Source organism: Rhinolophus sinicus, chromosome 2, assembly GCF_057876585.1.
Source record: "Rhinolophus sinicus isolate RSI-liver-muscle chromosome 2, RSI-T2T, whole genome shotgun sequence".
NCBI lineage: Eukaryota > Metazoa > Chordata > Mammalia > Chiroptera > Rhinolophidae > Rhinolophus > Rhinolophus sinicus.
The window spans coordinates 116,670,043-116,697,306 of NC_142502.1; the positions used below are offsets into that span (position 1 = coordinate 116,670,043).

At 44.0% G+C, this 27,264-nt stretch overlaps 1 protein-coding gene across 4 annotated transcripts in view; it reads left to right on the top strand.

The window, feature by feature from the left end:
• Positions 1-19,437: 19,437 nt before the first annotated feature.
• Positions 19,438-27,264, top strand: part of NCK2 (NCK adaptor protein 2) — a 139,270-nt gene continuing 131,443 nt past the window's right edge. For 2 of the 4 annotated variants that reach the window (XM_074332486.2, XM_074332487.2), the window contains exon 1: positions 19,438-19,696. The gene's annotated coding sequence lies outside the window, so the exon portion shown is untranslated. Of the gene's footprint in view, positions 19,697-20,699; positions 20,866-27,264 lie in introns of all 4 variants that reach the window. The other 2 variants (XM_074332485.2, XM_074332484.2) reach the window with 2 other exon arrangements.

Here is a 27,264-nt window from a genome sequence, read left to right on the forward strand (position 1 = left end):
CTCCTTTGGTCCCGGTTTCTATGACTTGTGGGACAGTTCTTGCTTGCCAACTCTTGTCATCATTGCACACTGTTGCTGGGAATTCAGAAAATCTTGATATATGGGCTGATATGGCCAGTGGGCTGAGAGTAAGCATCACCAGAGCTTTAAGAGCACGAATCTATTTCCCGAGATGAACTTAGTACAATTTTGAAAAACGTAACTTTGTGGGATTTCTTCACATCTTTGTTGGTAGTCTAGAAAAGTGGCTTAGATATCCCAAAATCACTCCTTCAGAAAAGACTTTGAGATGTCATCCAATTCATCTTGCTGAGGTAGGGCAGGATAATAATTAAACTGTCTCAGGAAATGGCCATCTATTTTCTTAAGCTCTTCAAAGAAGACTAGTATGTGAGAATTTTCTTGACTGGTAGAGGTCTCCATATTCAGGGATCCTAAAGTTCCAGGCAGCGGGAATGAGAGAAAGGCAGGAAAGAGAGCTACAGGAAAAGTTCTGGGCATCTGAGCGGCCTCGGAAAGACTTTCTGACAGTGCTCTTCCCTCACGTGAAGGGAGCACCCCCAGGCTGGAGAGCTGTGGCTGGAGGAGGGTGATGCCCCAGGCAGACAGCAGATGTGTTCACAATGCAGAGTCAGAAGGTGATTTCCAGGCTTGACACATCCCAGCTTTTGCAATTTCCCTCACCTCTCCCCTCCTACATTAGAAAGGTATCCAACATTGTCTATGGATGACTGTGCCAGCATGTTCTGGTGGTTTCTGCCAAAACCAGGCCAAGGTGAGCAGCTTTTCATTTCAGAGATCACAGGAAGGCCAAAGGAAGGGATGGCACACCCATGAGCCCTTCTCTTTGCCTGCCACAAAATTGTTCCAGTTTCTAAGAAGCAGACAAAGCGCAGAGAAGTGCAGCCCGTGGAGACCCGACAGGAGGAGGTGAGCAGAGGAACGGGGTGGGCTTAGAGCCCAAGAATCACTCTGTTTTCATTTACTTTAGATTTTATTTGAAACATCAGAAAATTTAAAAAGCTAAACACAGGAGAACCTTAAATATAATGACTATAATATTTATCAAAACCCTGAAGGAGGAATATTTTCCTAAACACAGAAGTAACACAGTAAGACATAAAAGAAAGATTTGATGACATAAACATGTAGCACATTTTGACAAATGCAAGATAAGGAAGAAAACTACAGATTGTGAAAAATTTGATAGAAAAGTACTCAATATATTTATGAGAGAAAGAAATCATATGAGTAAATAGGAACACTGAAAACTTGATAGCCAAATGCAAAAGAACACAGGCAGGTAATGCATGGAGAGGGAAATTCATGATCAAAATATGGTGAATAAAACAAAACCAGTCATTCTCATTTATAATTGAAGTTAGGTAGATGAAAACAACAAAGGGCCACATGTTTCACTTTTTAAATTGAATTTAAAAATAGATATTACCCAATTCTGATCAAAGTGTAGTGAAAACTGAACATTCATTGTAACCATTTTGTATTTTTAAAAGAAATTTGGAAATGTATAAAAGGAGTGAAAAAAAAAATTCATTTTCTTTGTTCCAATAATCCCATTTACAAAATTCTAGTTTAAGGAAATATACCCACATATGGAAAACATATATACAGGAGGACAACTACTAAAGAATTTATATGAAAAAATCCAATGGCTGGATCCTGGCACAGTCCCTTAGCAGTACACTGTAGATTGCAAGCAATAATTATAAAAATGGAACATGGAGAAAATATTTTTGAGTAAAACAAACTGTGAAAAAAATTTTATGGACAAAAAAATTACAACCAAATATGAAAGTAAAGTACATATTCAAAAAAATTCCTGGGGGAAAAATATGCCAAAAAGATAATAATGGCCTGGTTGTGGCCATATGATGATACAAGATTACTTCCAAAAATTTCTGCGTAAGGTTTATGACATCTAATTGTTTAAAACAGACTTATATTGTAGATTCCTTGAAAGATGGACATTCCAGGAAAGAGAGGTGCTGGTTTTTCCGATCACCAGTGCATGTTGGAGCTGAGAGGGACAGCCTGGCTGGACATCTCAGTGATCTAAGCCCACGTCTGTGGTCCATTCTATCTTCAGTTTCAACCTAATTGCTATAAAATTGTTATTTCAGACGAGTCAAATTATACCTATATTAGTTTCCCATGAATGCTGCAATGAGTACCATGAATTCAAACAACGGAAATATATTTTCTTACAGTTCTGGAGGTCAGAAGTCTGCAAGTAGTTTTATGAGGCTGTCACCAGGGCCGAGTTCCCTCTGGTGGCTCTAGAACAGAATCTACCATCTAGCTAGAGCCTTTTCCAGCATCTAGAGCTTCATCCTCTGCATTCCTTTGCTCCTTGTCCTTTCCTCCCATTTCAAAGCCAACACATAGCATCCTCTCTCTGACTCTGCTTCCATCATGTAGATTTCTCTTCCATCAACTGTCAAATCGCCCTCTGTCTCCCTCTTATAAAGATACATGTAATTGCATTTAAGGCTCACTCTAATAATCCAGGATAATCTTCCCATCTCAAGATCCTTAATTTAAGCACATCTGTAAAGATTCATTCTCCATATAAGGTAGTAGTCCATATAAGATAGTAGTCACTAGGGCCACTACTCAGCCCCCATTTCCAGTCACTATACATTAAAGATTTTTCTTGATGGTGGAGATGGTTTCTTGGGTATAAAAATGTGTCAAAACTTATCACATTATGCAGTTTAAACAGGGGAAACTTATAAAGTGTGAATTACATTTCAACAAAGCTGTGAAAAAATAAAGTACTATTTAACACTACGTAATAACCATTCTCTGAGCAACTATGAAAACGTCCTTTTGGAATTAGTTTTGCATTATTTTAGGAAGTTGGGGGACTTGTAAATATAGCTTTATATAGAAGTCTATAGGAATAGCAGGTAAAAACCTGCATCCAGAAACCCTAAGGAGTCTTAATTAGTCTACAACTGAACTTAAAATCTTATTGGATGGTACAGTCCCCCAGGAGACAGAAATTTAACCTTAGTGACTTCAGCGTCCCCTCAGATACACACACATTTTCCCTGAGGTTGGTCTGCATACGTAGTGTCAGGGCATGGGGTCAGGCCAGGGGAAGGGACCAGGGACTTTTCTGCATGGTGACACTTATTGTGGTTGGCACTCCAGGGACATCCATTTTCCTCAGTCAAGGCACGTTGCTGTGTAGTCCCACCTTGAGCTTCACAGGGCATCGATGGATCTCCATCTGTTTGCACCCATCCAAAGTGCGCTAGGTAGAGCACAACTTTATGCTCTAGGGAGAGTCTAGAAGCTATCTAAGGCTCCATTTGATTGGCCCAGATGGAGGGTCTCCACGCCTCCTGGGGCTGAACCCAAGAAAGGGGGCTCACGACTTCTTTAACTTCTGAATCCTCCAACCTCTGTTGGTTTTTCTCTTCTTGCTGGGCCAAACTCAGGAGAAGCACGGCACAGGAGTCTCCATCTCACACTCTTCCTCCCCTCCTTTTCTTTGCTGGCAACCAAAAGCCACCATAAAACCTTCCCAATTTACTGGGTATATCCAGGTGGCCTCAGATTTTGACACTTTGCTCTGTGCTCTGCCCTCTTATCCTTCCCAGAGGCCATGAGTGTGGAGTGCACAGAATGGGGGGGCACAAAGAAATAGGGGGAATAGATACGGGGTGCCCAGTTAGTGCTGCATAATATTAACTCGTGATAAACAGTTGTGGTCATGTGATTACCTGTGCCTCCTTTTCTATCATAGGACAGACAAATTTGACCTCAGTGGCTTGCAGAGCAAGTGTCCACTAACTGTAAACTATTTCTTCATTGATCTCCATCAAAAAGCCAGAGATATGTTTCCACGAAAAGGCATATCGTCAGAAATATCGAGTGGAAGACATTTGGTGGGAAAGAGCAGATGTAAACACATAATAGACTATACCTTAGAAGTTCTGCAAGTTGAAGGTGTCAGTTAAAAACTATTAATTTATTATTTTGTCAATCCTGAAAATTTAAAATTTGTCTCATCACATTTACTTATAAAGGAATATGCAGTGGGACCTCGGTTTTCGAACATCTCTGTTGACGAACACTTCAGTTTATGAACGCCATAAATTTTATGGATCTTTGATATCATTAGATAGTAAAATTCATGCTAAATTTGCAGTTTTAGGGGTTGATTTTAAAGGTCTGGAACGGATTAATCCATTTTGCATTACTTTCTATGGGGAAACTGTGCCTCAGTTTTCGAACGTTTCAGAACTCGAACGGTCTTCCAGAATGGATTACGTTAGAAAACCGAGGTACCACTATAGTTGTATTCAATGGGAAAAAATTCTGTGTTTTAATTATTTATTTATTACTAATATTTTGCAATCAGAAGATAGAAAATGGAGACATTTGGGAATCATCTTAGGCATAAAGGAAGCAACGCAGATGCCATAGCCTGTCCAAGCTCTGTCTGCCTTCTGGATGTCCTGACTGTCTTTATTATCATGGGTCTGCCCTTCATGCTTTCTCTGGTTTTACTTCTAAGCTTTATCCTTGAGCTGTGTCAGCAGCCTTCACTCAAGGTGGAGATAAATCCCCCAAGTTTATGACCCAGGAATAGGAGTGCTGGCTATACACTGACAAAGTTTAAAGTTAAAAATTATGCATGTTTGAAGAGCCGCTTGGAGAAGAATTCTAATATCTCTGATGCTTCATGTTGAGGCTTTGCTGAGGATACACGCGAGTTGTTTACATTATAAACAGCTAATTACCATATTTCAGGCTTCATAGCGTTCTAGGTCAAGATGGTTTCTAAAGACTTAAAAAGAATGCTTACGATGGAAGAGAAGGACCTACCAACTTACTCACAACTTCAGTTTTAGGTTAAAGGTAATATAAGTTTATAAATTTGGGCTAAAAATATGAATGTCTCTTTAGTCAAAGTCCATACCTTAAAATAGCTCTTGGCATAACTCTTTCCTCTCCTGCAGTCTGCACTGAGGAGAGGTGGGGCAGCTGAAATCTAAGGAAATCAAACTGCTACTGCCAGGGCAATCACTGGCATTCCTGCAGAACGCGGAAGGCTCCAGCACTTGGGTCTCGTAAAAGCTCGTAGAGACTACAATCCTAACTAACTTTCAGCAAAAAAATAAATAAATAAAACAATCAGCACTTGGAATGAGTCTGGAACCATATATGTCTTGAGTTACAATGCTAATTGACGAAAACAAGAGCTTTTTTAGCCCATTGTTCTATGTCACCCTCCTTGGGTGTTTCTCAAGATTGACATTCCACATTGTCCCCAAATTGAGACTGAAAAGGAATGACACTCCACAATGTCCCCAAATTGAGATTATCATCTCCTCTTGTCTGCTCTGCATTTCAGGATATGAGTTAATTCATCATAGAGGTTTTTCCATGTAAACTTGCATTTTCCTCACACACAGCCAATGCTTTATTTAACCCCATCATGCAGATACTATTTTTATTAGCGGGGGCAGCTGACAGATAATTGAGCTTTGCCCAGGTGGCTCTGCGTGCAGCTGCTGTTCATGTGCGAGGTAAGGACTTGGGCCATGCTGAGACGCCGGCACTGTCAGCTGCTCTTTTCAGTAGCAGCTGAAACAAGCACGGTACTGAAACCTGGGCACACATCAATTAGCAAGTCCCGGAAATTGCCACGGCAGCTTGTCAGGGCAGCCAAGGCCCAGCTGCAGTGTACCTGCTGTACGTCAACCCCAATTTGGGCAAAGGATTCTTTTAACCTTAAAAAGTCATTTTATATGTGATGAGGCAAGGTAACAATCTGACAGGTAGGGTAAGGTATGATTACAAAGGAAGAGAGGCACTCTGGGCCTCTTGGGGTATTCCCTGCGGTGTCCATGGAGCAGTTTGGCTTGCCATGTCCAGTTCTGGTGGGGCACACTCTAAGATGATTGGTGTCTGTGATGGCAGGAGTGGCTGTGCCCTCTATCACTGCCACCACCATCCCCATGTTCTGACTTGGATGGTTTCAAAATGCTGGTAAGATAAGGACAGAGAAGCTATTGTTTCCTTTTCATTTCAGGAACAGAGTGATGTCAGCCACATAGACCTACTTCGACGTGATTTGGGCTCATTCAGGCTGCTCTCCGCTAGGTAGGAGCTGGATTTACTGGGAGCAAGAGGACTGGGAGAGAAGCACACAATTTCTGCATAGCACCCTGTAGTGGGCATTCCCTGAGAGACCTCCCATGACTCTTCTTCCTGGTGCTAATGCCCTCATATAATGGCCTCTCCTTGAGTGTGGGCTGGACCTAGTCACTTGCTCCTAATAAAGAGAATTTGAAAAATGTGATAGGATGTCACTTTCAAGATTAGTTTACAAAAAGCCTGTGGCTTCTGTCTTGGACTTTCTGTTGGTCATCCTCTTGCTCATGTAGATAAGTTAGCTGCCATGTTGTGAGCTGACCTATGGAGAGGCTGCTATGAAAAGGAACTGAGGGAGGCCTCCAGCCAACAGCCAGTGAGCAACTTGGGCCCTCAGTCTGACAGCCTGTGTGGAACGGAGCCCTACCAACAGCCACATGGGTCAGTGTAGAAGACCTTTGTCTCCAGCAGAGCCTTCAGGTGATACCACAGCTCTGGACGACAACAGGACTGTAACCTCATAAGCGTCCTTGACTCAAGTGCCTAGCTAGACTGCACCAGGTGTTCTGACAGAAACTGCGAGGTCATAAATATACATTACTCTAAATGTAAATTTTGAGATAATTTGTTACACAGCAAGAGATAACTAATACATAGCCTGAAGCATAACACCATGATGAGAGTATTTCAATTATACGATATAAGGTTTCTCCAGAATACTTTATTCTACAGACATTTTCATATGGCAACATGAAAAACTAAAATATTGTCCCAGTCAATAATTCTACATATTTATTCCACTAGAAGCTTTTTATTAGTTACCAAAATTACCTGCTTTCCATTTTTATTGTTATTCATAAATTATTCCATTCATCCTTCAGCAAAAGTATAGATGAACAGTGAACTAGACTGAAGGCAACTAGCTTGAAGGAAGAGAAATGAGGACTTACAAACTGAATAACCAGAAAAATTGGCACATTTGATTCAGATAATGACAGCAGAATGCAATTGGATGGCATTAGAGAAGGTGATGCTGAAACAATAAGGCAGCAATGGGAGTGTGTGTGTGTGTGTGTGTGTGTGTGTGTGTGTGTGTGTCGTGTGTCTTCTGGATACTATATCAGTCTTGGTTCAATAATTTTTTTTAAAAATTGAGAAGTTTGTTTTAAGTTCAATTTAGAGGAATAGACTCTTTAAAAATGAAAGAACCTTAGAAATCAAACAATCTAGAGATTTTCAAAATATTTTTTACCCCAAAAACTTCTTACAAAAATAAAATCTTAAATAGAACTCAAATATGTAAAACAGAAAATATGGTATTTTGTTAGCATAAATTTTACACAAATTTATCACATTTGCTCATATAATAGATCATTGGGAATAATAACGTGAATACAAAATATAGGAATTGGGACTTATGGATGTCAGCTGCAGTCTTATGCCTCTTCCCCCACCTCAGTACGGTTGTACAGCATTAAAACAATCATAATTCAAAGACAAACAGTTCCCAATGGTAAAAGTTTTAAAAACAACTTTCTAGTAACCTAGGAATCACATCAATTAAGCTAATTTAGAAACCTGGCAGAGAAATGGCATGGCAATTTTTATTTAACAGTATCCTATAAGTGCTATTATGTCTTAATTGATAGTGCTTAAATTTGGAGACAGTCGATGAACTACCTCAGCCAGTTTTAATTATCACTGGGCAGAAAACACTTTGCAAGCGTAACCATGAACAATATGAAACCATATTAATAACACAGCAATACACAGTTCTTTGTCAGATAGTAATTTTAAGTTTCTAAACAGTTTAATTTATTTTGTCTGTTCAGCCCAAACTTTAGTCTTCAGTTTCATTGCTGACATTTTAACTGTAATTTTAGGTATTTTAACATAGGGGCTTTACATTGCTAAATTTAGTTCTTTAAAAAAATCAACAAGATGGGCAAACCAGCACAGTCATGCTATGTTTGAGTTTTAGCTGAAGATGTTTCTATTACACAACAGTAATTTTCTGTCTCATTCGAAGCATTTTTGCTGATGCCTCACTTCAGTATAACCAGTGAACTTCAATATGAAAAGTAAGTTCTGGAATTCACCACATTTATCATTGTCAATAACTGAAAAGTATACAATGAGAACACAATCCTTTAATAAAGTTCTCATTTTTATAACATTATCCAACATTTAAAACACAGTTGCCTTTTCCGTAACAGCCGGGGCTTGTTATGTAAATACACTACTTGTACACATATTGGCAATAATTTTTATGCGAATGTGTTTTCTACCACTGCTATCACTCTTTATACAGATATTGCCACATTTTTTGTAAGATTATTTTGTGGTGTGTTAAGTGCATTCTAAGCAGTTAAAATTTTCTTCTCCTAATATGTCTGTGATGTTTTATAAAGTGAGGCATATCCCTTTTATTTGCCTGCAAAAACATACACAAAACAATTAAAATGGAAAAATCGTCAACATCCATACACTTCCTGTTTGAAATGTAAAGATTTTTCTAATCTCAGTCTTCAAGCAAATTATTTCAGAACCTCGGATCTGTGCTCTTAGATTCTGTTTTAAACTCTGCTGTTTGACAGTGGTAATCACTGTGTGGTGCAAACCTTCTATCAGCCTACATTTCATTGGTAACACCAACAGCCCAGGAATTCAGTAACATTTTGCAAATGTTAAGTACTATGAAGGGTCTTAGATTTTACCTGACTTGTGAGTTAAAATGTTAGCTTGCCATAGTTTCATGAATGCAGGCAGAAGACACGAGATTGCTGGGTCAGAGATGAAAGGCTTTCACACTCCCAGATAGCCAGTAGCATGAGCTTCATTCTGCTTTGGTTCCCTTGCTTCTCAAGTCTCAGAGGGATAATGTGGAGTGGCTCAGTAGAGATTGTACACCTAGTGGGTTTGCATCACTTCTAGGAAACCCAAAGCTCAGGGAACTCAAGTTTCTTATAATGGGCCACAAGCCAACAAATCTGCCTTACCACTGCACTGGAGGGAAATATTATCTTTATTTTACTGGACAATAAACAAACCTGCCACTGGCCTACTGGGAGACACTACCTCTATTCTCCTCCAAGACTCTTTGCTATGCAATATCTTTGAAAAGACAGTCTGGAATAAAGGTTGTTAGTGTTTCTATTTGCAAGGTGAGCAGAAATCTGAGAGACCTATGGAGAATTGTCTGCTAATACCCAATGGTGTATTCTTCCCCTTCCCCTGCAATTTTATAATTTAATTCAAATGATTCTATGAGTACCTTTTCCTTTACAGATTTCACTTTTGTCGGCAGAACCTTTAAAGTACTTCAGAGGAATCCCACACTTTGAAAATCACTGCTCCTATCCACATGCCTATTCTACAGTAAGGAAACTGAGGCATGAAGAAGGTAAGTGGCTTGTCCAAGTCACAAGTATTGAAGTGTCAACTCCAGGTAATGGAATTACAAATCCAAGCAGTACTAGGTGACAGCTAAAATATCATTTTGTTTCACCTAAGATAGATGATTTTAAATATATGTGAGCAAAGACTTGCCAGGGCATTTTACTTTAGGTTTCCCTCTGAGACAGGGTTGAAGTACAAGAAGCTTATTTGGGAAGAGATCCCAGGACACATCGTTAGGGGAGTAGGGGAGTAAGGCAAGAGAAGGAAGGAAGACAATATAAGATTTGTTATGAATCAAGTTGCTACTGTGCACACCTCGAGCTTACTCTCACCAAAGACTTCTGGGAGCCAGCGTAGAGGACACGCCTCAGTTATCCCACCAGAGGGGTGAGGGGCTGGGGTATTTGTCAACACTCCCCATCAGTCATTGGTTGAGGGCACTTTTGGAGCACTCCTGCCCTCACAGCACTTAATAAAACAGGCACTACTGGCCAGAGACCGCCCGAAGGCAGTGTTGCAGGTGTTGACAGTTGGAAGTTAGGCCACTGGGCAGGGAAATGGTGCATTCCAAGGGCATATGGCTGGCACCAGCTGCGTCTGCTACGTTATGGGGTAGCCGACCTTTAAGAATGGATATATACGTGTTTGAGTGAATCTTCTCTACTCTAATTCTCCATCTCTGCATTTGTGCAAAGGTCTTCAAACCCAATAGTGATACTTGTGGGTGGGGTTAAGAAGGACTTTCAATGAAATGGCGATTAAAGGAAGGCATGAAAGAACACAGAAAGTACCAATCAGGGTGAGGAGGGAAAGCCTACCTGAACAGAATCTAAAATATTGGCAAGAGAAGCTAGCAAGACAGAGAAGAGGAAGTAGAGGACAAAGATAGCCAGAATAACAACTGTGGGCATGGGCATTTCTGGTTCAGAAAACTATTCAAGGGACAAAGAGGCTGCGAACAAGATGTATTATAGATGATAGATTCTCTTCTGAGGCCCTGTCCACGGAGGGTCAGCTGAGGTAGAAATGTCTCTGTTACAGGTTAGAACAACGACTCCAAAATTTTGAGTAGGAGTATCCCTTTTTACATAAATATAATGTTTTCAAATATTTTCATGCATTAGTAGTAGTAGTTTAAATATCTTTGATTAGAAAACCACATGACTAAAAGCTACAATGAATTTGGTAACACTGCAAAATGAATTTGTATTTTATCCATCACCACAGCATCTGCATACATTTGAAAAATAGTTTCTGCACGTGGAAGGTGTGCAAGATGTGATCCGAGTCTGAGAGAGCGCTCTGGTTCAGGGACCCACCACAATGGGCTCTAGGGTGAAACTGAGCCTCGGTCTAAAAGGTGCTCATGACAGGAGAGCCCTGAAAGGTCTGCCAGGGAACTGCTTGAGATACATGCCCAAGAAATACATCATATGAGGCCTCCCTGAGATGAAGTTCCCCAAGGAGTCTCTCCCCTGAATGCCTCCCCATCAGTCATGATTACTTGCACACCCAACTTGCCTTTGTGTAGAACAGTGGTTAACAGCTTGACAGGAAGGAATTGGGTGCAGCAAAAGCAAAGTTTTTGAATCCATAGGTGCATTCTTCCAAGGAGAACATTCCCCACCTTCCAACTTTTATTCTTGGGTTACGCAATCCAAGCCTGCAAGGAGTCAGACTTGGGATGCTCGGTGGCATTCTCTGATGTCAAGAATCCCTGCTTTGTCAAACCAGGGGTGTGTGTGTGTGTGTGTGTGTGTGTGTGTGTGTGTGCGCACACGTGTGTGTGTATGTCTTTTATAACAACTTTGTATTGATACATGACTGTCTTAATTTGTGTTCATACCCTGAGATAAGGATTTGAGAGCATGCTCCGTGAAACTCTCACAGGCCTCACTCCTCTCTGAACATCTACAAGATCTAAAGTTTGTTCCAAAATAACGTGCCAGAATAATGGTCCCTCAGATGCCCCACCTCAACCCACAGACCCTGTGAACAAATCACTTTGCCTAGAAGAGGGGATTGAAGGCATGGACTGTGAGACGGGGAGAGGATTCTGTATGATCCGGGTGGGCCCAATGCAATCACGTGAGTCCTTAAAGAGAGGGTAACATTTCCTGGCCAAAGGTAGAGAGACTCAAAAATGCAAGAAGGGCCAGAAAGGTGAGTAATTGCTGGCTTGGAAGATGGAGGACGGGCCCACGAGCCGAGGAATGTACATGGCCTCTGGAAGCTGGAAAACCAGGAAATCAGACTGTCCCTGGAGCCTACAAATGTAACACAGCCCTTCTGACGCCTTGATTTTAGCCCCATGAGACCTGTAAGAAATTGGATTTCTGACTCTCCGAACTGGGAGTTGAAGCCCCTTTATAACGTGTTTCCCTGAAAATAAGACCTAGCCGAACAATCAACTCTAATGCGTCCTTTGGAGCAAAAATTAATATAAGACTCTGTCTTATTTTACTATAAGACTGGGTCAATATAATATAATATAATATAATATAATATAATATAATATAATATAATATAATATAATACCAGGTCTTATATTAATTTTTGCTCCAAAAGACGCATTAGAGCTGATGGTCTGGTTAGGTCTTATTTTCAGGGAAACACGGGAGTATTTTGCTCCGGCAGCAATAGGAAACTAATAGGTTTGGCTCTGAGGCCCGCCTTGGTGAGCTGTCAGCTTCCCTCCAGCCTGAGTCCACGTGGGTAAAGGTGTGTCACGACTTACATCACCGTACGCCCCACGACCCTGGTCCAGGGCAGACATCGGAAGTGTTTAATAAAATTAGAGGGAAATGGGGGACTAGTAGGAACTCTGTTAAGAAACCAACATGAAAGTGATTTCATGGGAAATTAAAATAAGTTAAATATATTCATCTTGGTTATATTTCTCAGACACCTTGTGAACCAACATTCATGTGTGAGATCACAACCACCTGTTAGATTGTGACCTTAGACAAGTTTTTGCAGCTTTTTAAGCCTTGGTTTTCTTCTCTATAAAATCATGCCTCCCTCACTGGATTGTGAGGATGAGACAATGCTTTTGAGAACAGGATGAGTGATAGCTATAGCATTGATAATAATCACTTAACAACATACACAGCCAAACATATTTGTATTAAAATAAAAACAAAAACCTACTTCTAAATAGTTGTGTTTTTGTTTTTTGTTTTCTATCCTATTCCTTCAAAAAAACCATTGTTGACTGCCAACTTTGTATGAGATACTCTGGGGAATCCACAAAGAAATCATTCTTGCTCTCAACCAGTTTGTCATCTTTAGATATTATGTGGACATAAGTTACTACAATTCCAGGCAATTTGATCTCAGTGCCCCAGCAGAGGTGTGGAGAGAGACAGGAGCTTACAACACTGACCAGAAGATGCTGTTTGGAAGGGTGGGCACCCCACACACCAGGTATTAAACTGCACAGCGTCACTCCTCAAACACAGGCAATTTCCAGTTTAAAAATTTCCATCAAATTCACAGACTATAGAGCTGTTCCAAGCAGCGCGCCACAAATGGAACGTGAAAAACGTATCACATTAAATCACAGCGTTTCTAAAACCTACCTTCTCATTAACTTCTTTGTGCTTTAGTGATGTGTTCTTAATAAAAGGAGCATTCTATTTACCAATACGTTTGTTGACAATTGCTTTCTATTTTAGAAATCTTCCCTTTTAAAACATGCCTGCAAAACATTGAAGAACTCTCATTAACTGGAAATCTCCCGACTTAGGTAGTAGTCTACTTTTTGGGGAAAAAGGAGCAAGTGCAGGAAAACAAATGGATTTTATTAACTTAAAAAAATAATTTTAGTACATGGCTCTGACTTAATGCAGATTCTACCCAATCTTCTCTATACTTAGCTCTGTAAAATGAAGATGTGTGTTCAGAATCATGACTCTGAGGCATTATTCACCCATTTTTTTTAAGGTGAGATATCAGCTTGATATATATATATATATATATATATATATATATATATATATATATATATATGCATATTTTGAACTTCAACTTATGTTCCAGCTAACAGGACTTCCTGGTTAGTTGTTAACCAAAATGAAATTTTAGTTTAGCAGAACAGCTCCTTTCCAAGGCACCCAGATTAATTGAGGGTTTATTGTATCTAACAAAAATGTGTCACGTGATGTTCCCCTAAAGGCAGATTTCGAAATGGAAATTTGAGTGAAATCCTCTTAGTTTTTCTAAAGTTATGGAGCTACCTAAAATTTTCTCCTACCTAAATTAATTCTGCCCTGCTGATAATAATCAAAAACAACGTTTCAGGTTTTAAAGTTTCCGTGTCTACGTACCACTACAGTAAGCGTTCCCGGACAAAATGCATGCTAAAGATAGGATCGCATGTGAGCACACTTACTGTCCTCTAATTTTCCTTTTTACCCTAAATGGCACTCAACTTTACAGTGTTTGGGGTATGTATGAACTTCACTCTTTGTATTTATGATTTTTTTAAAAACTCAATCCTGTCGGTCACTGACAGACGGAGGTCATGGGTTTCTAGCCTGTCCCCTTCTGAGTCTGAAGAGGTAATGAGAAGGTACTTAGGAGCTTGGGGAAGAAATTATCATGTGCTCTTAAGTCTCATGCTTCTGTCCCTTTTCCTTATGCTAACATAGATAAAATGCAATGCTGAAACCTGCAAGTCCACCACTGTTTGGTTTGAAATTCTTACCGTGAGTTCATAAAGCCCTCCTTTTAGGTGTCTTCACTAATGCTTGCAGTCCTCTGTTCCTTTTGGCAAACTCATAAAGGTGTGGAATTTCCGGCCATCATTAAAGATTTATTAAGTGTCTGTTCTGCCCTGTGTATGCAGGAAAACGGGCTGGAGCTGCGCAGAAAAATCAGACTTGGTCCTTTCTCTCAGGGTGTTTGTATGGATGCTAAGGTGGATGACACAGTCAAGTGGCAATAGAGCTCATTACTCCAATAGAATATTTACAGCACTAATAGCCACTCTTCTAGCAGAAAGCCACCTGAGGGCAGGAACTGTGACTTGCTCCTTTCTGGACCTCCTATGGCACAATCTCCATGCAGTAAGATGGCAATAAATAGTTATTGAATTTAATTGAAGGTACAAAAACAGAACTATTTATCCCTCACAATCCACTAAACCCAGCTTCTGATACTGGCACCACCATCTTGCAGCTACCCACAATCCAAACCCTTCAGTCATATTAGACATCCATTCTCCTTTGCTCTCCACATCCAATTAGCTGTCAGTTCCTTTTGAGCCTTTCTTCTCAATTTCTCCTAAACCATTTTCTACCCCAATTTGGGTTATTACCTAAGTAATGCAAACTCGTAACAGCTCTTGCTCCCTCCAGGTGTCCTTTGGTGCCTGCACCCAATGAGTTCTCCTGTCCTCAAGCCCAAATGGTGTACATAGTATCTCCTCAGGGTCCTCTCCCAGCATCCTCTGCTCCACTTAGTCAAACAGGGCATTCCCTGTTTCCATGGAGTCCTCCACACCCCCCTCTCTGTCCTCAGGTTTCTAAGCTCTTTAAACTGGGAGTTTCCTCCCTGTCTGTCCCCCCCCCCGCCCCCCTTTAAAAGTCTATAGTTTGTATCATTCAGGGTTTTGGTTGCAAGAGGAAGGGCCTCTGGCTACCTTAAGCAGAAGAGGTATTTACTGGAAGAATATAAAGTAGCCTGCAGCGGGGCTGGAAAAGCTGGGAGAATCGAAGAGCACCAAGCATGTTAATGACCTCTGTGGGAAAGCGCTAGGGCCCTTCCAGCAAGAGCAAACCAAATCGCATCCTCCCTCCTCTTTGCTACCCTCTCCAGTTTCAAAGTCCTGACTGGGAGGGTTCTATTGGCCAGTCCCAGGCCGTTCACTTTCACAGGAGTTCTGAGAGTAGAGAGATGGAGGACCCATTCTGCCTCCTGCCAAGGTCAGACAAAAGGTCTCCCCAAACCAGAAAGGGGGCTGGTATGGCCCAGCCAAATCACGGCAGCTTCCCACCGTGTCAGCAACTTTCAAGGTCCATTTCTAACGCCACCACTTAAAACCTAAAGCTACTTCTGATTCTCCGAACATGTTCTGTTTGGTACTTTTCATATTTAGCTTTATATTATAGTTATTTGTATACTGGTCTTATCCTTCCTCTGAGATTACAACTCAAGTTATCTTTGTTTCTCCTGAATTGATTCTTATGCCTTACAAATAGAAATATACTCAATATGTTTAATTGAATTGAGGGTTAAGATAGAAGGCCAGGAAACAGCTGATGGGAGTGTTTACCATGTGTCAAACATGCAGTTGAGACATGTTTACATGTCTCCTTTAATCCTCACAACTCTGTACTTCGCTATCCCAGGCCCAGAGAGGTTAAGTGATCCAGATTCGCACACGTGTAGGCTGCGGGCCTCTCAAGAATGGCTGACACAGTGCCTTCAGCCTCACCTTGTGCTTCCCGTGAGTCCAAGGAAAGGTGAGGGCGGCTTGAATGGAACTCTGAAGGAAGAGAGGGCCACAGGGAATCCCTTGCTGTGTCTGCATAGTAGGAGGAGGAAATCAGTGTGACCAAGTGGGGCACATACAGTAGGGGTTGCACAGTGACCCAAGCAAGTAGCTTATGTTGGGGCAGGGTAAACCAAGAGATGGTTATAGCAGGACTAAGCTTGAGAGGCCCTGGAAGATAAATCTTAGGATTTAATGCGGATGTGACTTGGGGGGAAAGGTTGTATTTTTTGTACTTTCAATACTTCATTATTGGAGACATTTTACTAGTAAAACAAACATGGGCATAGTAAGGGAAGAGGATGCAGAAACATACACATTTTCAGATCAAACATCATCTTCAAAGAAATATCTACCCATGCTGGGTCTTGTAGTGAGTTGAATGGTGGCCCCAAAAGATGTGCTCACTTGGAACATGGGAATTCAACCTTATTTGGAAAAAGGGTCTTTGTAGACGTTACAAGGAAGGGTCTGCAGATGAGATCATCCTGGGTTTGAGTGGGCCCTACATCCAATGATAAGTGTCCTTATAGGAAGAGAGAAGGGGAGAGAGGACACACAGGGGACCAGGACAGATGAAGACAAAGGCAGAGATCGGAGGGATGCTGCCATGAGCCAAGGAGTACCTGGCGCCACCAGATGCTGAAAAAGGCAAGGAAGGGTCCTCCCCTAGCGCCTGCAGAGAGAGTGTGATTTCAGACTCTGGCCTCTAGAATTCCTAGGGAATACATTTCTCTTTTTTAAGCCACCCAGTTGGAGGTAATTTGTTAAAGCAGCCCCAGGAAAAGAACACAGGTCTCCTGGTGCTCAATTCCTCGGCCTTTCTCGGAGCACAAGCTCAAGCCTTCTGCTGTCAGGAAACTTTTGAGAAACTAGGTGGGCAATAGGGAGCCATGGGAAGTTCTTGAACAGTGGAGGGGCAAGATAGAAGCAATTTTTAGGATGACATTGACATCCAGTATAAATGTGGGGGATGGGAGGAAGCGACTGATAGGAGACCAGGTGGAAGGCAGTGGGTATAGTGGAAAGAACAGGAGTTTTGGAGTATGTGCAGTTCTAATTCCAGCTCCTTCACTTACCGTTTCAGTTTTTTTCATGTGTAAAATGAGGATAATACTATTTATTGTGTGTGAGTTAGAGCTGATATATGTATTCAAAACAGATTGTAAGTATTGTTAGTAATCATGTAAAAATTATGAGGTGGCATTGGAGATGGGAAGAAAGGTGCAAAGAGATGTTTAAGAATCACCAGGACTCAGAACCATAAGAATTGAGATTGAGAGAGATCCCAAGGTCAGCTAGAGCCCTCTCCTCACTGACCTTGGGGAGTGCTTGGAGAGAGGGACAGAAGAAGAGAATGGAAATGAGGTTCCACCTGGGAGCTGAGAAGCCTGGTGGATTCTTGGCCAAGCCGGAGACCGCGGGAGGAGGAGCTAGTTTGGGAAGGAGACGCGTTTCATTCTGAGTGTGGTGAGCTTAAAGAGATGCTGAGCCATGCAGAGGGGCTGTAGATGAGCTGGCAACAGACCTGGGAGCCGGAGACATCCAGACTGGAAGCATACAAAAAATGATCAACTCTCTTAAAAAGAAGGCCTACATCAGAATAAAAACAAAGGGCCAAAGTCTGCTTTGGGGTATTACTTACTGTTAGAGGTTGGGAGGAAAACATGTCCTGTAACAGACAGAGATGGGTGGATCAGAAAGGTAGATAAATGGAAAGATAACCGAGTTTTAGGAAGTAGCACAAATGCCCTGTGCTTCAGAAAACTTCATAGGATAAAGATTGAGAAAGGGGCATAGGGTTTTAGACAGAGAATGTCTGTGGTGACTTTACAAAGAATCAGAAAAGGAAGAGGAGTTCAAGACCCATGATTCAATGAAAGTTTACAAAGGAGACAAGTTAAAAACTGGGTCAATGTTATTATACCTATTTTGAGTAAACTAATTTAAAATTGGGTCAGACCACTGATATCCTTCTGTTTTCTTTATCAGTAAGAAAAAGGTTTTCACAAAAGGATGAACTGAGGCAGCTTCTTTCCCAAGGTCGAAAAGGAGAAGGAGGTTGTCCCTGTTCCCTGATCTTGGGCCCATCGCTGCTCACAATGCACCTCCTTCTCTCTAGTGGCCTGTGGAATGCGCCCTGCTGCCAGGGAGTGTGCCAGGGACTTACATGGGAGCAAGGCCAGTGTTATCTCCTCATTTAGTAGATTTTAGATAGGTTAAGAAACACTTGTGCAAGGTTCCACAGTTGAAGAAGCAGATAGTCAAACACTCAATGGTGACTTCAAAGTCATACTGGCTCTACTTACCATCTTCTGGTACTTCCTTTTGGGCACAAGGCAGGGGATGAGGGAGTCAAATGATACTGTGATGCCACCTTAGGTAAATTGTTATTGCCTTAATAATAATAAGCTAGGAGCCTAAGAAAGAATCTCATTAGTATGGATCCTGGCTATTCTGCCAGGAAATCAGAGGCATTTGAATAGTAGGGTTTCCTTTTGGGAAGCCATATGGGAAGGAGATTGGGGAACAGACATCTGGATGCATGTGCCTGTGAAAGGGAACCTTGTGTCTGTCCCCTTCCTCTTGGGTTGAATCTCCCACATTTGTGTATAGGTAATCCACTACATGTGGCCAGGTGACCTGACCAGTCCCACTACCTTTTGGGGCCCACATTCCCTCAGCTCCTTACAGGAATCTGCCCCGGTGGGTGTGCTTGAGCCAGACACTGGAAGGGAGGCAGCAGAAATTGAGTTTCCTCTCCTCTTCAGAAGTGCTTCCGACACAAATGATGGAGTGAAAAAGTGTCTGGTTGGGAAAGTAAATAGATACAAGGCAAATAAATAAAAATGCCCACAGGCAATTACAGAGAGGAAGTGACATTTTTATGGAAGTCACTTTTCTGATGGACAACAGGCCTGCTTTGCGTAGAGAGGCGTGGGAATGCTTCCGGGAGGGGGGCATCGTGATAAGAAAATCAAACAAACAAAAAGAGGATGGAAAGACCACCCACTGGTCATCGGAGGCTGGAAGTTGCTGCCTTTATTTCCTCTCTTGTTCCCTCACCCCACTTCTGCCCCCACTCCCTGAGCAAGCCGTTTTGGGAGAGGGGACCCTTTCCTCTCCTCGGCCCCCACCCCGCGCTGCGCCCATAGGTCTCTTGGTAGCCAGCCGGCCGCGCGACCCGCGCGCTATGCGTCCCCGAGCGCGGTCCTGTCCCGGTGCCGTTCTCAGTCCGGCCGCGCGCGGGCCCCGAAGCTGCCCGCGCGTCCCCAGGTGGGTCTGGCTCCCGCCCTGTGCGCGGGCCAGGCCGGCCCTTGGGCGGTGTCACCGCGCGGCTGGGAGGAGCGGCGGGAGGAGGGGGAGGAGCGCGGAGGGGCGGGCGCCGCGCGCCGGGGGAGGGGTCGTCGCCGCCGCCGCCGCCGCCGCCGCCGCCGCGGGGATCGTCAGGCCGGAGCCGCGCGGCCCAGCGAGCGGCGGGCGGCGGGGAGGCTTGGCGGCGGGAGGCTCGCGGGGCCCGGGCCGGCGGGGTCCGGCCGGGCCGGCAGCGTCCGCCGAGCGGCGGGAGGAGGGAGCGGCGCAGACAAAGAGCGGCGCCTGGGCGGGCGCGGCCGCCGCCCCGGGACCCGCGCCGCTGCCCTCCGGCCTCGGCGGGCGGCTGGCGGCAAGGTAAGCGCGGCCGGCGGCCTCGGGGCGGGGGCCGCAAACTTGGGCGGCTCCGCAGAGTTGGAGCGCAGCGGGCTCGCGGGGCAGGGCGCGCCCGGGAAGGGGCCGGGGGACCGGTCCTCTCCGCGCCCCACCGGTGCCCTCGGCCCCGCCGCGGCCTGGCCCGGTGGTCCCGCACTGCCGGCTCCGCCGGGCTCCGCACCTTCCCCCTGCCGGCTCCCATCCTCCGGATGCCGGCGCTGGGGTGGGGGCGCCGCCAAGGGCGCGGGCGGGTCAGGGGCCTGGGCGGTGGGTTCCCGGGACTGGAGACCCTCCGGCGCGCGAGGAGCGCCCGGCCTGCGGGCCGGCGACGGGCCCGGAACCGGGGGCCGGCGTGGAACTGTGTGGTGGCCGGGGTGGCCGGGGCGGGAGTCCCGGCGAAGAATAGCCGCTGATTGCCTGGCCTCTGCGCCGGGACGCGGGAGGCGGAGCGCGGCGGGGAGAACTTACTGTGTGTATTGGAACTATTTATGATCCCGCACAAAGCTGCTGTCACATCGCATAAAGGAGGTCCTCGCCTGGGCGAAGGGCGCTTTGTGCCGGGTCTCAGCCTGTGCGTCCTGTCCCAGATTTACAGGACTCTTACAGCCACCTGAAACAAAGTTTCTCACCACGCTCTGCCCTCTCGGTTTATTCAGGGCGATTTAACCACCAAGTGGTTCTGGGAGAATTTCGTGTGTGACTTTTAAGGCATTGACGGTAAACTCCTGTGTGAGCGTTGGTAGCATGTTGTGTGGAGGGGTTTAGCTTGCAAAACGCTTTAATTTGTAGACAATAACGTCGCCTTGGAAGGTTGCGCGAGATGCCAGGGGTCATTGGCTAATGAACATCAGGCACCTGACTTTAACTAGCATTGTAACAGTTTCAGGGACAAAGCGGGAACGTGTGTGGAGTCGGCCCCTGTGGCTTCAGACAGTTCAGGTTGGCAGTTTCCCCCTTTATTTAGCTTTGTTTATTTTGCCAACAGGTTTAAGGCTGAATCTGCCAAGTTTGTGTCTGTCTGCACGATGGGGTGAGCAGGCCCCAGTGCTGGGACCCAGGAGCCCAAACCTTCGCTAGGCCCACTCCTTGAGCTGACCCAGAAGGAAACTGAAGCCCGAGAGGCCTGTGGGCGTGGCTTACCGGGCGCACAGGTAGGGGAGGCCTTTCCTGGTCCAGGCGCAGCCTTGGCTTCTCCCCTCTCCTCAGAAGGGATTTTGGTCGGAATGGGAGTAATTCAGGGTGTGTTTCATTGCACGGCATTTGATGTCTGATGTCATTAGCAGCAGTGCTTCTCAAGTCTTAAAATAACTGAAAATTGAAATTGACCTGGGCTGCTTTAACTTATCAGAACAGATCTAAACTTTGCTTCTGAACACTCCCTTAACTCACCCAGTGTTCCTAGGTGGACGGGTAAATTAGTAACAGGATTCAAGCACATGTGGTAACATACGGAGAATGGCAGTCAGTGGAGATACAGAGTAGAAATGACTTGGCCCAGAGATGGGGCGGGGGATGCTGTTTTAGTATTTGAAACAGGGATTTCCCGAGAATGGGTGTTAACCATGCTAGTGAAGCAGTGACCACAAGGGAAAATCCTACCTTAATATTTCTCTCCTCGAGGTCGGTTAGATGTCGTCTTGTTTGAAGAAAGCAGCCGGATCTTAGTGGTGTTCTGGCTGCATCTCTTGAGGCTGAAATTGAGAGCTTCAAACAGTGGTAAGCTTCTGGAGGAGCTTGACTCAGCTTCCTCCCCTGGAGGCCTCACCTGGGCTCTGTGCTTCTCAGCTTGGGCATAAACATTTACCAGGACTGATCATGGAACAAAGAGAAAATTGAGTGTGGCAAATTGCCATCAGAAGAATTGACTGCTCCATCACCCCCTGTGCCCACTTTTGGAGAAACTGGCCCTTTTTAAATGGGCAGAGCTGGTTAAAGGTGCATTTCAAGTAGCTGTGCTCAGTTTTCAGGCTTTTGAGTTCTGCTTTATTACGTGCAACATGCTTAAAGCCTCTTTATCTCTGATCTCTTGGAGCCTGCCACATTTCCAACCTCTGTCATTTGCGTTGGGGGGGTTATGGAGGTTTTCCTGCAAACAGCAGGTCTTATGTACACAGTATTTGAGAAATGCCCTGTCATCCACATTAAATACACCAGAAGCCTTCCTTGTATGTACACAAACTGGATAACCTTTTAAAGTACCCTAAAGACTCCCCGATTGCCCAAATGGCCTGAATCCTTTACTTGATCATTTGCATTAGCTTAATTTGCCCTGGCAAGATGAGGCTGTGTCGCTTTCTGGGACACACGCTTCTAACTGCCCCAACTAGCTTGCAGGGTACCCTTGGGGAGAGAGGGCTTGTGGACACAATTCTCTGACTTTAAAAATAAGGCTGACTGACTGAAAAGCTGAAGATAGCTGCTTGCTGGAACTGCAGGGGAGGGCAGTGGACAATGTTTGGGAAAACTAGTAAGCTAACTTTTTTTTTTTCCATAAATTAACTGGAAACTCCCCACAACTGACCCCAGAGGCTTGGGAAATTAGTTTTCCCATCTGGAGGGACTGCAGATGGGGTTTCCAAATTGTTTCTCTTTCCTAAAATGAGTGATGGAAACCCTTCATGGCATGTTTTCAAAGGGCCTAAGCTAAAAATGATACCATGCGTGTGTTGTTAAATGCTCGAATTAAGGCGACTTAGAAGGAGGTCAACACATCCTTTTAATGGGTTATCACAAGTATGCAGTTAAAGTAAAAATAGTTTTTCTATTTCTTTAGGCCACTTTGGTAACACAATTTAAAAAAATTAGATGTTTTCTTTTTCTGCATTTCTCTTTGAACAGATCCCAAAGTATGTATATTTATGCAGGTTAGCAAGTTATAGCCCTACCCCCAACACACACACACCCACAGGCGTTTATCACAATCTACCCTACGGTTTCTTTGTGTTCATACCTTGTACACATGGATACCCAACAAATACTGATCGAATGCATGAATATTAAGTTCTGAGCATGTTGAGTGACTTAAAAAGAAAGAAAGAAACAAACAAACCAAAAAGCAAAGCAAAACAACTCAACTGCATAACCACCTGGTGGGTTTGCTGAATATTTTGCTTTTCAGTAAATTGTGTGTCTGTCCATGTCACCCTGAACTGAAAACTAACTCTGGGCAAAGCATTTGTTATTCTGGCCTGGTACGTTAGTTATTTAGTGCCACCTTTCTTCTTTCTACCATTTGTATTTTTAATATTTTTAAGAGAAGAAGCTTCAAGTGCACTCAGAATTTAAATATTGCAACTTCTGCTTTTGAGCCAGCTTTTTTGAGTGGGATGGTTTTTCTGGTCAATGGTTAATGAAGAATTAAAATGCCATAATCAGATAAACATTCAAGTTACTATTGCTATTATGGTAATTTATAGTTACAAATTACTTTTTGTGTATGCTATTATATTTAATGTTTGAAATAACATGGCAAAATGGGCTCCAGCCTTTCTGTGTGAGGAGATCAACTCAGAGACAATGGCAGGGATGACAAAAGTTGGAACTTGAGTGTAAGTCATTGCGTTTGGCACCCTGTGCCCCTGCTAAGCAGGCTGCAGATAAGGAACACCAAGGTAGTGCTGGATGTGTTGTGTTTCTGAGGCTCCTGGTCTCTGAGCACGTGCTGGTGGAATGGAGTGCCATAGACCTCATGGGGGGGCCCCCCCGCAGACCTTGCGCAGTGCCTTTGCCGTGTTGCAGATGTGAGCATATGTAGGTGGCAGCCGATTCTACATGGCAGTTGACTCTTCATGGCAGAGCTGTTTCAGTAACTTTTGTCCTTGCATCATTATTAGGAGCCCGCAAGTTGTAGAGTGCTGACTCCTACTTAGTGTGTGTATTACTAATGTGTTCCGGCTGCCGAATCGGGTCACCACAGGCTGGGTATGAAACAAATTGATTTCTCCCAGTTCTGAAGGCTGGGAAGTCCAAGATTAGGGTGCTGTCCGAGTTTGGTTCTTGGTGAGTGTCTTCCTGGCTTAGAGACGGCTATCTTCTCACTGTGTCCTCATAGGCCCTTTCTGCTCTGGCGTCGCTTCCTCTTCTCAGAAGGACACCAGTCCTGTTGGATGAGGGCCCTACCCCTGTGACCTCATTTAACCTTAATTACCTCCTAAAGGCCCTGTCTACAAATAGTCGCATTGGGGGTTAGGGCTTCAACATATGAATATTGGGGGCACAGTTCAGTTCATAAGTGTGTAATTCTGTGTTCAAAAGCAAGGCTGATTATTTTAGGAAGTCCTTCCTGATGCTTCCTTCACCCAGATCTGGAATCTGCGTATTTGTGGACACGTGCCAGGGATGTTTACAGAGCAGTCAGAAGTGGGAGGGAATGGCAGCTCACAGTAAGAGAATAGAAATAGGCATGAAGCCTTGGCGCTGGCCTCCCAGGTGCCGGTCGGGTTTTACGTAGAATGATGAAGGAGGAAAACCAACGTTGACCCGGTTCCATTTCTGGGTGCTGCCCCTCAACTTATGCAGTTCAACTGCAGGCATTTATTTTGGATCAGATCATGACAAAATATCAGATATGTGGAAAGTGTTGGATTTTGTATGGAAACAAAAGCGTACCCAGGCCCTGGATGCCGAGAGGAAAGTGAGAGGGTGAGGCCGGGGGCAGCCCAGGGGGGCCGCCCGCTCTGGGCCCGCTGCTGCAGTGACTGCAGTCCTCGCCACGGGGACGAGTGTCCCTTCAGGGGGTGTGCATGTTTGCATCTGACCTAGGCCAGTTTGAGTTGTTCAAGATGATTGCATAAGGCAGGGGAACGTCTCTGTGACTGGCAGCTCTCCAGCTCTAAGTCTGGATGTTCATTCATGATTCATTCCTTCAGTCACTCAGTCATTCATACGAACTATGCAGCTTTTTACTGATCACTTCCACCTCAAAGTCTGAATGTCACAGCTGTGCGCACCATCTCCCGACCTGCCTGTCTGCTCAGTTAATGTCCCAACATCCACACACTTGGTCATCCTTGAATTCTCCCTCACTTCCCAAACCTTAAATCGTATCGATTCTACCTCCAAAAGATCTCTTACATCTGAGTCCTGCTATACTTTTAATTTCTGCTTTCACTTGGACTGTCAGAATACCTTTCTAACCACTCTTGCCAATCTGTCCTGCTCACTACGCCCTAATATCCAAGTCTGGCGATAGTCACCGTTGGTGGCTGTCCATTGCCTACAGATCAATGTTCCAAGTCCTTAGCCTCTAAAAATATGCACCCCCCCATACTCTGAGCTACTCAGTCACCCGTGGGTACACACTGAATGACACTTCGCGAACTGGGATAACACAATACCAAAGTTTATAGTAAGTTTATTTTGAAAGACATGTGTACATTGGGGCCAATTTGGTGTCACCCCTTGTGATAATGGCATCACCACAGAGCGGCAGCTTTACGCCTGGGAACTGTGGGTGACCGTATGGGAGGAGAGAGGCTGAGTGCAGAAAACGCTGTGTGTCTGTTTTAATGTAGAGTGTCTCCTTGCAGATGCCCTTTCAGGTGCTTGTTTGTCAAGAACAGTGCTATCCCATTGAAATATAATGGAAGCCACAAATGCGAGCCACGCATGTCATTTTAATTGTGCTAGTAGCCACACTGAAAATGTGAAAGGAAACAAGTAAAATGAATTTTCGGAATATATTTTATTTTACCCAGTAGATCTAAAATATTTTTATTTCTACATATAATCCATATAAAGCATTATTAATGAGATGATTCCCATTGTTTTAGCTGTGTGAAGTGTGATGTCTGCTGTGTAGTCTGCTTTCACAGCGTACCACATTCCCTTACATTTGGACGGTTCTGTAGCCACATGACGCTCATGGCTGCCGCCCTGGAGATTGCAGGTCTATACATTTTTTTCACGATTTAAGCTTCATTTATTCTGTATTTTCCAAAGTTGAGATAGCTAAAAAGACATAGTGGAAACTACTTAGAATAATAATAACGGTAATTATTATTATTCTTTAATAGGAAAGATATAATCTGTGTAGTTGTAAAGAATAATGTAATGTTTTGTGCACTGAAACAAGTTCAGAGTAATGAAAACACCTTGTACATTTTACAAATATTTAAAAATGTGTTTTAAATTCTAGCGGTTAAATTGCTTTCAATTAAACAACTTTTTTGGGTATTGGTATTCAACATTTTTCTGATATATGTTAAGTACATAATTTATAAGCACAAAAGCTAAAATCATATTTTCTTAGTGACCATTAGCTTCTCCCTTAACACACAACACATCACCCATTGTAATTACTGTTCTAAGCATTGACACAAAGTAATAACTCATTGAATCCTCTTGAAAATTGAGTGTGTTTACTTTTTCTGTTTTTATCTTTATAGATAAGGCTGCCGAAGAGACATAGCAGCTTACCTTGTAAGGTTACATAGCTAGTAAGGTTACATGGCATATCTAGAATTCAGACTTAGACCATCTGACTCCTGAGTCTCTCTTCTTATCACTAAGCTAGGTCAGCATCTCTTCATTAAGATGTATCTGAAAACACATAAACAGAACTGTAAACTTTCACTGTGGTGCAAGATTTGAGAAGCGTTGATGGAAAAATCATTGATCAGGAGCTTGGATATCTTTCATTCTGGGACCCACTTATCAGCCGAGTTGAGGAGGAAGCCCAGAACTTTGGAAGGACATAATGAATAATTGAGCGCTGCTCGCTCGAGTGGTCCAGGAGGGGTGGGGATTGAGGGTCACAGAGGAGCATCGCTGAGGACCGTTGGCCTTGCTGCTCCTCTCCCCCAGCCCCTGCTTACTGTCTACGCAGGCCAGTGGTCCTCAAACAGGCAAACTGTCCAGCTCTGAGGTGGACCTCAGCAGCCCCTGAGGGCTCCGTAAATCTCCAGTGGCTGGGCACACCACAGAGTGTGTGGTGCAGAGGTTTGGAGTGAGGCCTGAGAATTTGTTTTTCTGTTGAGTTCCTGGTAATCCAAGTTGGAGTGGGCACCATCCACTGAGAATCGCTGCTAAGGGATTTGCAGGATGACTGGGGGAGTGAAGAGGTTTTCTGTTTTGTAGTAACAGCATTTACTCTGAGGATAGCCTGCAAGCCCGCCGTGCAGGTAACAGTGCAGGTACCAGCGCATAGTAGGTCTGTGTGATTGTGACTCTTCATAAAGAGCCATGCAGTAAGTGCCCACCCTGTCTCTACCGCGCTGAGGACCTAGGAAGCAGGAGTATTTTTCTCACTCTTCCACTCCCCCTTCCCTCCCAAGACCTTGTATTGTTAGAGACCCTTTGGGAGGCCATTTGTATCTGCTGCTGCTTTTTCTTAATGAGTTACTGTTAGTAAAGTGAAGGTGGGTAGGTAGGTAGGTGCTTGCAGAAAACAACACATCAAATCCTTTTCCTTTGTGCTCTTACGACATCTGTGCAGGTCTTGAAGCATCCCCAAATGACTTGGAAAGTCTCCTTATGAGAGAGGCCGGGTCAAGTTTCAATCTGGGTGTCGGGAGACTTCCATTACAAGGTTCCGATGGGACCTTTGGCAG